General features: G+C 42.9%; 1 long non-coding RNA gene across 1 annotated transcript; it reads left to right on the forward strand.

Annotated features, from left to right (window-relative positions):
- Positions 1 to 894: 894 nt before the first annotated feature.
- On the forward strand, positions 895 to 9,827 carry LOC137500567 (uncharacterized). The gene is made up of 2 exons (XR_011018095.1): positions 895 to 1,012; positions 9,646 to 9,827. It is a non-coding gene; the product is annotated as an uncharacterized lncRNA (long non-coding RNA).
- Positions 9,828 to 10,288: the final 461 nt, after the last annotated feature.

Consider the following 10,288-nt stretch of genomic DNA (forward strand, 5'->3'; position numbering starts at 1 on the left):
AGTCATGAGGGACTCGTGCCGATATGGCTGCCAAACGCAAGAAACGATCCATCATGTTACTTCTGGATGCTCACACTTCTCAGGAAGGGAGTATAATGAACGCTACGATTCGGTTGCCAAGATTTTGCACCAAGAACTTGTTGTGAAATACAGACTGATTGATGTAAGACTCCCCTATTTTAAGTGCAGCCCTCAGATGACGTGATCAAAATCTACTGGACCAAAGAATTATCAGAGATAAGACAACTCCCACAACAGACCGGATGTAGTTGTGTTAGAAAAGGGAACAAATCGTGACGCTCTGATCGACATGCTGTCCCGAACATGGAGAACCTCAACGGAAAGTATACCGAGAAAATCAACAAGTATACACCACTGGTGGAGCATATTCAAATATTACGGCACTGTGGAGAGGTGATAATTGTACCAATCATCCTTCCGAGTTCAGCTGCTATACATAAAACTCCGGTGGAAGGACTGAAGAAGTTGGATGTCAACACCAACATCTACAAGACCATGCAGAAGGCGGTGGTCATTGCCACGACTGGAAAGAAAGAAAGAAAGAAAGAAAGAAAGAAAGAAAGAAAGAAAGAAAGAAAGAAAGAAAGAAAGAAAGAAAGAAAGAAATAATTGCAATAATAATAATACAAAAGTAGAAAAGGAGAGAACACTGGTCAGGGAGTCTTGGTAATGTAAATCATCAAGCATCAGAGTTTCTCTGACTGACTCTATACAGTAGTAGGAGGATTTCTGGATCTGAATTAAAATGAGATGGAAGGAATTGCTCACTCCACATTTTTTTCGTGTACGACTGCCAACAGCTCTTTGTAGAAAGTTCAGTTCGCAGACAATTTACAATATTAATTGCATGTACTGTCTCTTTATCTGTTTCTAGGAAGCCACCAGTTCTTCAGTAAACGAGGAGAGCCGTCGCGAGATTAATTATGGACCACGACATATTGCCACCAGTGAATTAGCAACAAGAGCAAGGAGCTATTTTACCAAAACACTAGTGAGTATCCAAGTATTTTCATAGTGTTAATTAAAAACACAGGAGCTCTAAGTAAAACCTAACTAACCCTTCCTGCTCGTAAGTCCGATATCACGATCTCTTGTTGTGGTTGTATACAGTCATATGGTTATTCTACTGTAAGTATAGCGCGCGTTATCGGCACATTTTAACAACTTTTGTGCAATATCATGTTGAAAATAGCAGTTCATACATTGTGGAATGGTTTTTCCTGATCAGGAAGACGATTTTAGGCTATATTGCATACAGCCAGTGGCATGGCGTGGAAATTTCCTTCGTGTTGCAAAATTCTGTATATGTTATTTTTAAGCCGTACGATAATACGGTAGTTAATTTCTTGCGAACAAAGTGACGATTGCTATAATCGAACGGCAGCCTGCCATTGTTGCACAGTAGGTTCTTAACTTGTAGTGTCAAATCATCTACAATCGAATCAATGTATAAGTTCATTGATTCTGGGATGCTTGTGTTGTTATCAAAGTGGCTATTATAGTGAGAAGTGATTTAGTATTTTTTTCTATTTAACTTAGAGGTTATAAATTATTGCTAATAAAATCAAATGGTTTAGCGACTTGTATGCATTAGGGTTGGATATAAGACGGTTTTTCAAAAAGGCTTAGTAACCTAAGTGAAGGGGCTGGACGTTCTGAGAAAATAAGGGCGTTAAGTGACAGTGTTGAACAGAACAAATAGTGCAGTGTTCGCGAACAGGAATCTTCACCAGATACAGAACAATGCTGTGATAAACCGAAACTTCAAGGGCGGTTATTAACGAAGTGTTTTTGAAAGATGAAAGTGACAGAAAAGACATTGGCATGTTCTTAATGCAGGAAAATATATGTGACAATCTTAAGTATGAATTATTGTTAAAATCATGGGTGCGACAAGTAACCTACGATTTTAAAGGTGATTTGCGAGCTGGAACCAGCCGCGCATTCAGACACCAGTGGTTGAAGGATTATTCTACGTGGCTATGCTATTCTCGTGAACTGAAGGCCGCTTTATGCCGAACGCGTGTTCTGTTTAAGCCGAGCGTTAAAAGAGGTCTTCAAGGTTCATTCATTACGAAACATTTCATAAAACATAAAGACTTGAATGCCAGCGCCAAAGACCACATAAAATCAAATTGGCATAGAGAATCATCAGAAAAGGCGAAAAACTTTGTGGACATCTATGAAGGAAGGCAACTTAAGGTAGCTGATCAAATCAACAGTAGTCTCCATCATCAGGTTGAACAAAATAGAATGAAGCTGGAATCACTGTTGTCAACTATCACTTTCTGTGGCACCCATGATATTTCACTTCGAGGGAGAACGTCAGACAGCGGAATTTTCCATGATTTATGGGAATTCCGCCTGAAGGCGGGAGATGCTCTACTACAAGAACACCCCTCAAATTCTGCAATAAATGCCAAGTACACTTCCCATCGAATTCTAAATGAAATAAGATTTTGTGAACAGAAATTACGAGAGATACTGGTTACGGAAGCAAATTCATGCAATGCTTTCTCTGTTATTGCTGACGAGACAGCTAACATATCCGAAACAGAGCAGCCGTCTATTGGAATTCGGTTCGTCAAAAATGCATCTAGTGATGATTTGAAAGTATGTGAAGAATTCCTTGGGTTTCAGCCTTTGGAAGAAATGAATGCCAAGTCAATCGCAAATACAATTTTTAAGTTTTTAACAAGCTCTGGTCTGGATTTAACCAACCTGTGTGGTCAAGGATACGACGATTGTGCTACTGTAGCAAGACGTGAAGGCGGAGCAGCAAAATGAATGCAAGATAGGTATCAAAAGGCTATTTTCTGTCAATGTGCTAGTCATAAACTTATCCTGGTAATAAATGACCTCAATGAACTCCCTGTTGTGAATAATGTGGCAGGTACCATCAAGGAAATAATTCACTCCGAAGAAAGCAGATCTGCAATTTACCTATTTTCTGTGAAACAAGATGGTCTTCAAAGTACAAAAGCATTAGGCTCTTTTCAGAAAACTTTTCCAGTAACATGAAGGCCCTCGAAAATATTTCTAACTGGCGAAGTTTCAATTCCAAGACTCGACAACGTGCACATAACCTTCACTGTTCAGCATCGAATTCGGCCTTTATTGTGGCTATGCACATAATGGCAAAATACAGTGGAATTTTAGAACCCGTAACAAACCCCCTTCAAGCGGAAGGACTGGAGCTTTTCAAAGTTAGAGAACGTATCTTGTTGCTACTGGACCTTTTTAAAAACCAACGATCAGACGCAATTACCCACTTTCAAAGAATAATGGTAGATGTTGAGGACACAGCTTCTAATAGTGGATTTGAAATAACGCTCCTCGCCTCGGTGCCAAGCAGCGTCACAGAGCGAACCACAATGAAACTAGGGCCGAGGACTATTACAGAGTTTCAGTCTACATTCTCTTTCTCTACGTGGACTCACTGGTACAGTCTCTAGAATCGCGTTTTAAATAACAAAACTAGACCATACTGATGCTGTATTATCCCCATCCTTGTGTTATGAAGACATTAAGAAAGGAAGATCCTTTGCATTCCATGAAAGTTGTTTCTAATATCTACAAACCGAGCTCGACAGCTGCAGTCGCTTAAGTGCGGACAGTATCCAGTATTCGGGAGATAGTAGGTTCGAAGCCCACTGTCGGCAGCCCTGAAAATGGTTTTCCGTGCTTTTCCATTTTCACACCAGGCAAATGCTGGAGCTGTACCTTAATTTAGGCCACGGCCGCTTCCTTCCCAGTCCTAGCCCTTTCCTGTCCCATCGTCGCCATAAGACGTATCTGTGTCGGTGCGACGTAAAGCCAATAGCAAAAAAAATCTACAAAACAGACAGACCTCTGTTGTTTCTCACATAACGTCGCCACTCATCGGCAACGCAAACCCATAGTGTTCCCCACCTAGGTGTACTAATCACGGACGCCGGTATTCCCGTGGTGTTCCTCACATAGTGGGTACTAAACATAGACAACGAAGACCCACGGTGTCGCTCATATTGTCTTACGAACCAGAAGCAACGCCCAGACCCGTGGTGTGTCTCACATAATGGTACTAATCTCGGGACGTAAGCCCGTGTTGTTCCGCATTTAGTGGTACTAATCACAGGTACTGGAAATCCCCAGTAAACCCCACTGGACTGCTACGAATCACAAAACTATTGAGTACCTAACAGAGTGGTACTAATCACAAGTAGTTTCATGGTTCTGATTCGTTCTTCCCTTAGTCGCCCCTTTTTAGTCGCCTCTCACGACAGGCAGGGGATACCGTGGATGTATTTTTCGTCTGCGTCCCCAACCCACAGGGGGTAGAGAGAGAAAAGAATAAGAAGAAGAAGAATAAGAATAAGAAGGGATCCGTCACTTCGGAAAATTAAGTAACGGATGAAGAAAGGCAAGGGCCACAAAGGGCGTGAAAATGAAAGACTCCCTAGGCCTCGAATGCTCTAATACCATCGGGGTCGGAAAATAACAAGAGTTGACCAAGGGAGGTCGGGCAGGATAGACGAAAGTGATGAGCCTGGCACAAGTAAGTGGAAGCAATGCCAAGACTCAGCTAAGGGCCCCGTGGTCGCCAACCCACGCTCCCAAGTTGAGAGCCCCTTGGGTCCCTTTTAGTCGCCTCTTACGACAGGCAGGAGATACCGCGGGTGTATTCTTCATCTGCGTCCCCCACTCGCAGGGAAATAACAAGAGTTATCCGCCACCTGGGACGCGCCACGTGGGAGTATCACCTCTCCCCCTGCTACGCCAGCGTAGGAGGTTCGTGGTATATGGGGAGGCTTCACAAAAAAGAGAGTCAGAATCTATAATAAACTTCCTCCGAACAAATGGTATTCTTGGAGGTATCAATTGTGAGTAATTACAAACAAAAGGATCAAACAAGGCATTCAAAATAGGAGTGGATTTGAGATACCTTGATTCATTATAGGACGAAAACATCTGGCCTCAGGGAATCTTAGTTCGCTCTTTTCGTCCCTCAAGAGGAAGAGCCGGTGTACAGCTGTAAGTCTAGAAAAAGATCATATGACAAGATCAAGTAGCGTCACAGGGCGAACTACAATGAAACTAGTTCTGAGGACTATTACAGAGTTTCAATCTACATTCCCTACATGGACTCTCTGATATAGTCTCTAGAATCGCGTTTTGGAGAACAAAACAAGACCATACTGATACTGCATTGTCTCCATCCTTGTGTTATGAAGATATTAAGAAAGGAAGATTATTTTTCATTCCATTAAAGTTGTTTCTAATATCTACAAAACAGACAGGCTAATGTTGGACGCAGATTTGTTATATGACGTGTGACAAACCAAGGACTGTAAACCAGATATAAATTTCCTGGGACTTTTAAAGAAAGTAAGTAAGGATTTTTACCCAAACGTAGGTGTTGTCTGGACATTATTCTTTGGAATGTGGAAAGTTTAAAATCTCTTTGTTCTTCTCTTCTTGATAATTTCTTGCAACGGTTTGATACACCCATACTTACTGAGACTTTTCTACTGGAACACACAAGCTTTCCACAGTTTTACAGCAGACATGTTCTTGCCACATCAAAGAAGCGAGGAAGGCCCGAAGGAGGAATTAGTATTTTGTATGGAGAAAGCATAGGCACACCAAGGTAAGTCTATAAAGAAGAAAATATGCTAATAATTAATACGGACAAAATATCCATCATCGGTATCTACATTAGCCCACCTAGAACAGACGATGCAATGGAACATATAGTTAAAGCAATAACAGCGGTAAAAGATGACAGAAATGTGATTCTGGGAGGCGACATTAACTGTCGTTTAGACAAACATGATCATAAAACTAGTATTATTCTTGATTACCTACAAGATGAAGGCTACAAACCAGTCACTAAAGCAGAAGAAGTAACCTATATGGCTCCAAATGGTAAAAGTACTGCTGATCTTTTCTTTGTCAAAGGACGTTGCCTAACAATTCTTGATCGAGGGGTTATGGCCTCACATCCGACAGCAGTTCTTAGGATACACATACCTGTCGCTATTAAAGTTGAGCTAGGAAGTCAAAATCCAGTAACCAAGAAGAGTCCTAATCTATGCACTACAAGGAAAGTGTGTATGTCTATCATCGAGGAAGGAAAAGAGGACTTGAAAATAGTACCGCAGATGATAAATGAAGGAATGATTGACACTGCTCTGGATAGTGTTCTGGACCTCATAAGGAAAGCACAAATCAAGAAGACTCCGAGGACCGCCGAGCCATGGTTCGACAAGGAATGCTACACGGTCAGACAATATACACTAAACCTTTTACGCAAGGCGCGGAAAGCAGGTGTGAAATCCACACATGCTGAGTATCCAGTGAAAAGGAAAACATATAAAGATCTACTCAAACGAAAGAAAGTGCACTACCTATAAAAACAGGCTAAATTTTAGCTCAAGATGCTAAGAAAGACCCTTACATTGCTCTCAAACAACGAGCTACGTGTCCTTCTCCCGAATTCCCAATAGCGACATGGGAGAAACATTTCTCGGAGATCCTTAATAAGCAAAACCTTCACATAGCTCTCCCACTTCAAGAAAATCTACATTGTTGTTTGCGAAACTCACAACGTGACTTTTCATTCCGTTTACCATCATACAATTGCGTGCTATGCACTAATATTATCGAGATCTTTTTGCAGTCACTCACAATCTTATATCAGTATCAATATCAATATTAAACTGAAATATTTTATCAGAAACTTCTGCGATCTTAATTTTGAAAGTCTACATTGACGTCCCCTGTGGCCAACGTATGTATATGTGTATCGCACGCCATTCTTTTGAACTACTTGTTAAAAACTCCGTGTAACACATTGACCTTCGACAGCCAAAACCATATCATAAATTAGTGGCCATCTTGTGATGACGTCATGCACGTTACATTAACTACCATGGTCACGTCCTTGTACAGGATGACATAAAACTCCGTTAACATTTGACGAGGCAATACTTCACGGAATATTAGAGATAGAGAAGTCATGATTGGCATTATATGGGGTTTTATTCATACGATACACAAGCAATATTTACCATATGAATCGAGGTTTAGCAAAGGTGATGATCTGTATAACACATGCTCAGATGAAGAATACACCCGCGGTATCACCTGCCTGTCGGTAGATTTACTGGCACGTAAAAGTACTCCTGCGGGTCTCTTGCACATCATCATGCTAAAGAGGTTCGTGTTGAAGAAGAATATCATGGCTGATTTAACTAGTTAAAGTAAGCTAGATGGTGTGCTCTGTCGGTTGAACCTCGTTTCTCATGTTGTATGCGGTTCAGCCAATAGAACACTTCATCCAACTGATGATGATGATGCTTGTTGTTTTAAGGGGCCTAACATCGAGGTCATCGGCCCCTAATGGTACGAAATGAAATAACAAAAAATTCAAATTCATCCACTGACCAAAATAAAATAAAAATGTCATGAAGAATGAATGGATGGACATGAACCCAACAAAAAAAAAGGAAACAAACAACCAAAATACAGTGGATCAGACTCAAAGATCATACATAATTGATTACTGACCAAGGGACCACTCATAGAGCACGATGATGCTTGATGTCGAAAGGGGTGCAAAATCCATGTCTAAGATGATGATGATGATGCTTGTTGTTTTAAGGGGCCTAACATCGAAGGTCATCGGCCCCTAATGGTACGAAATGAAAGAACAAAAATTGCAAAGACATCCACTGACCAAAATAAAAGTAAAATATGGCATGAAGAATGAATGGATGGACAGGAACTCAACAAAACACAAAACAAACAAACAAAAGCCAGTGGATCGGACTCAATACAGATTGAAAAGAACATTATTACCGACCAAGGAACCACTTATAAAGCACAATATGCTTGGTGTCTAAAGGGGGTGCAAAATCCACGTCTAAGGCCCCACAGAATGGTACATGTCGCGAGTAAAATAGAACCATGGTATGTGTCATGTTGCGGTATTAATCAGAAGTAGCGAAGACTCACGGTGTTCCACAAAAGATGGTACTACTCACAAGTATTGCAATATGTACAAGTAACGCAGACCTATGGTGTGTCTCACACAATGGCCCAACTCAGAGTCAACGCAAACCGAGAAGGTTCCCCACCTAGGTGTACTAAACACGGGCGCCGGTATTCCCGTGGTGTTCCTCACATAGTGGGTACTAATCACAGGCAACGCAGACCCACGGTGCTGCTCATATAGTGGTACAACTCACAGGCTACGCCCAGACCCGTGGTGTTGCACACACGGGTACTGGAATCCACCAGGCCAGGCTTTAACTGCTACTAATCACAAACTGATTTCGTACCGAATTTAGTGGTACTACTCGCAAGTACAGGCAACCTATGGTGTTCCCCGCGTGATGGTACGATTCAAAATTAGTTTCATGGTTCTAATTCAGTCAGCCCTTGGTCGCCCCTTTTAGTCGCCTCTTACGACAGGCAGGGGATACCGCGGGTGTATTCTACATGTGCGTCCCCCACCCGCAGGGGTTAGTGTGTTTGGTCCGCGAGAGGTATTTTATTTCCCTCAAGTCCGCCGGCAAGCCGGTTAGGACCCCCCTATCCGCCACCTGGGACGCGCCACGTGGGAGTATCACCTCTCCCCCTGCTACGCCTGCGTAGCAGGTTCGTGGTCCATGTCTAAGGCCCCACAGAATGGTACGTGTCGCGAGTAAAGTATAACCATGGTATTGTCATGTTGGGGTACTAATCAAAAGTAGCGAAACTCACGGTGTTCCACACAAGACGGTACTACTCACAAGTATTGTACTTCGTACAGGTAACGCAGACCTATGGTGTTTCTCACATAATGGCGCCACTCATAGCCAACGCAAACCAATGAGTTTCCTCACCTAGGTGTACTAGGCACGGATGCCGGTCCCACGGGCCCCGTGGTGTTCCTCACAGAGTGGATACTAATCAAAGGCAACGCAGACCCACGGTGTCGCTCATATAGTGGTACAACTCACAGGCTACGCCCAGACCCGAGGTGGTGCTCACGTGGGTACGACGCACGGGTACTGGAAACCCCCAGGCCACGCTCATGACTACTACTAAACACAAACCCATTTCGTACCGAACATAGTGGTACAACTCGCAAGTTCAGGCGACCCATGGTGTTCCCCGCGTGATGGTACGAATCAAAAGTAGTTTCACGGTTCTAATTCAATCATCCCTTGGTCGCCCCTTTTAGTCGCCTCTCACGACAGGCAGGGGATACCGTGGGTGTATTATTCGTCAGCCTCCCCCACCCACAGGGGGTGTGTGTGTTCGGTCCGCGAGAGGTATTTTATTTCCCTCAAGTCCGCCGGCAAGCCGGTTAGGACCCCCCTATCCGCCACCTGGGACGCGCCACGTGGGAGTATCACCTCTCCCCCTGCTACGCCTGCGTAGCAGGTTCGTGGCTTCATCCAACTAAAGAGCCTATTGTGTTCTTAATCACATGGAGATAGCTGACACGACAATCAACAGTAAGCAGGACCTGTTCTCCCCGTTCTACTTATTAAATCTCAGGTGTGCTATAAATCTGAACTCATCTCAGATCCTCTTTGTCACAATAACCCTGGTAAAATAAAGCATGTTACTAATTCAGTTTTCCTCTTTCAGATGATCCTCATACTGGTCCTTGCCGTAGTCTGTATGGCTACTACTGGTAACAGCGGGAAGCAGAAGAAGACAACATGTCAGCGGCAACCTTCCGATTGCGTAGAAGGAGGCTACTTGTCCTGCGCCGGGGAGTAATCGAACTCTGCATTCACCTCTGATAATAAAGTACAAAAAACGCTACACTTTCGTGGTTCATTCATAGTATGTGGCTGCTGTCTGTCCTCAGCTCGCTAATAATGTCGAAGAGGCCACTTCCGAGTCTCTGCTCCGTTGACTCGGGTTACATTCCTGACTCTGTCTGGACTTTCAAACAGGTGTTGTAGATTCTGTGAATGCGAGAAATATCACAGATATAAGAACCTACGTCACACTTCATTCCCATTTTCACACTAGTCAAACAATTAAGGTCACCGCTGCTTCCTTCTTTCCGATTCCATCGACACCGATTTAGTGCGACGTTAAACTACTAGTAAAAGAAATTTGGAACTTATACTAAACGGCTGCGTTCTGCCATGACTAGTGTTGTAGATCCGATGGGAGAGGGAGATAACATAAAAATAAGAAGCTTCACCAGCACTTAGAACCTCAAACCTTTAAATCGCATGACCACTATTGGATTTTATAAACCAAAACAATAAACACA

The sequence above is a fragment of the Anabrus simplex genome, chromosome 4 (genome assembly GCF_040414725.1).
Source record: "Anabrus simplex isolate iqAnaSimp1 chromosome 4, ASM4041472v1, whole genome shotgun sequence".
NCBI classification, from domain to species: domain Eukaryota; kingdom Metazoa; phylum Arthropoda; class Insecta; order Orthoptera; family Tettigoniidae; genus Anabrus; species Anabrus simplex.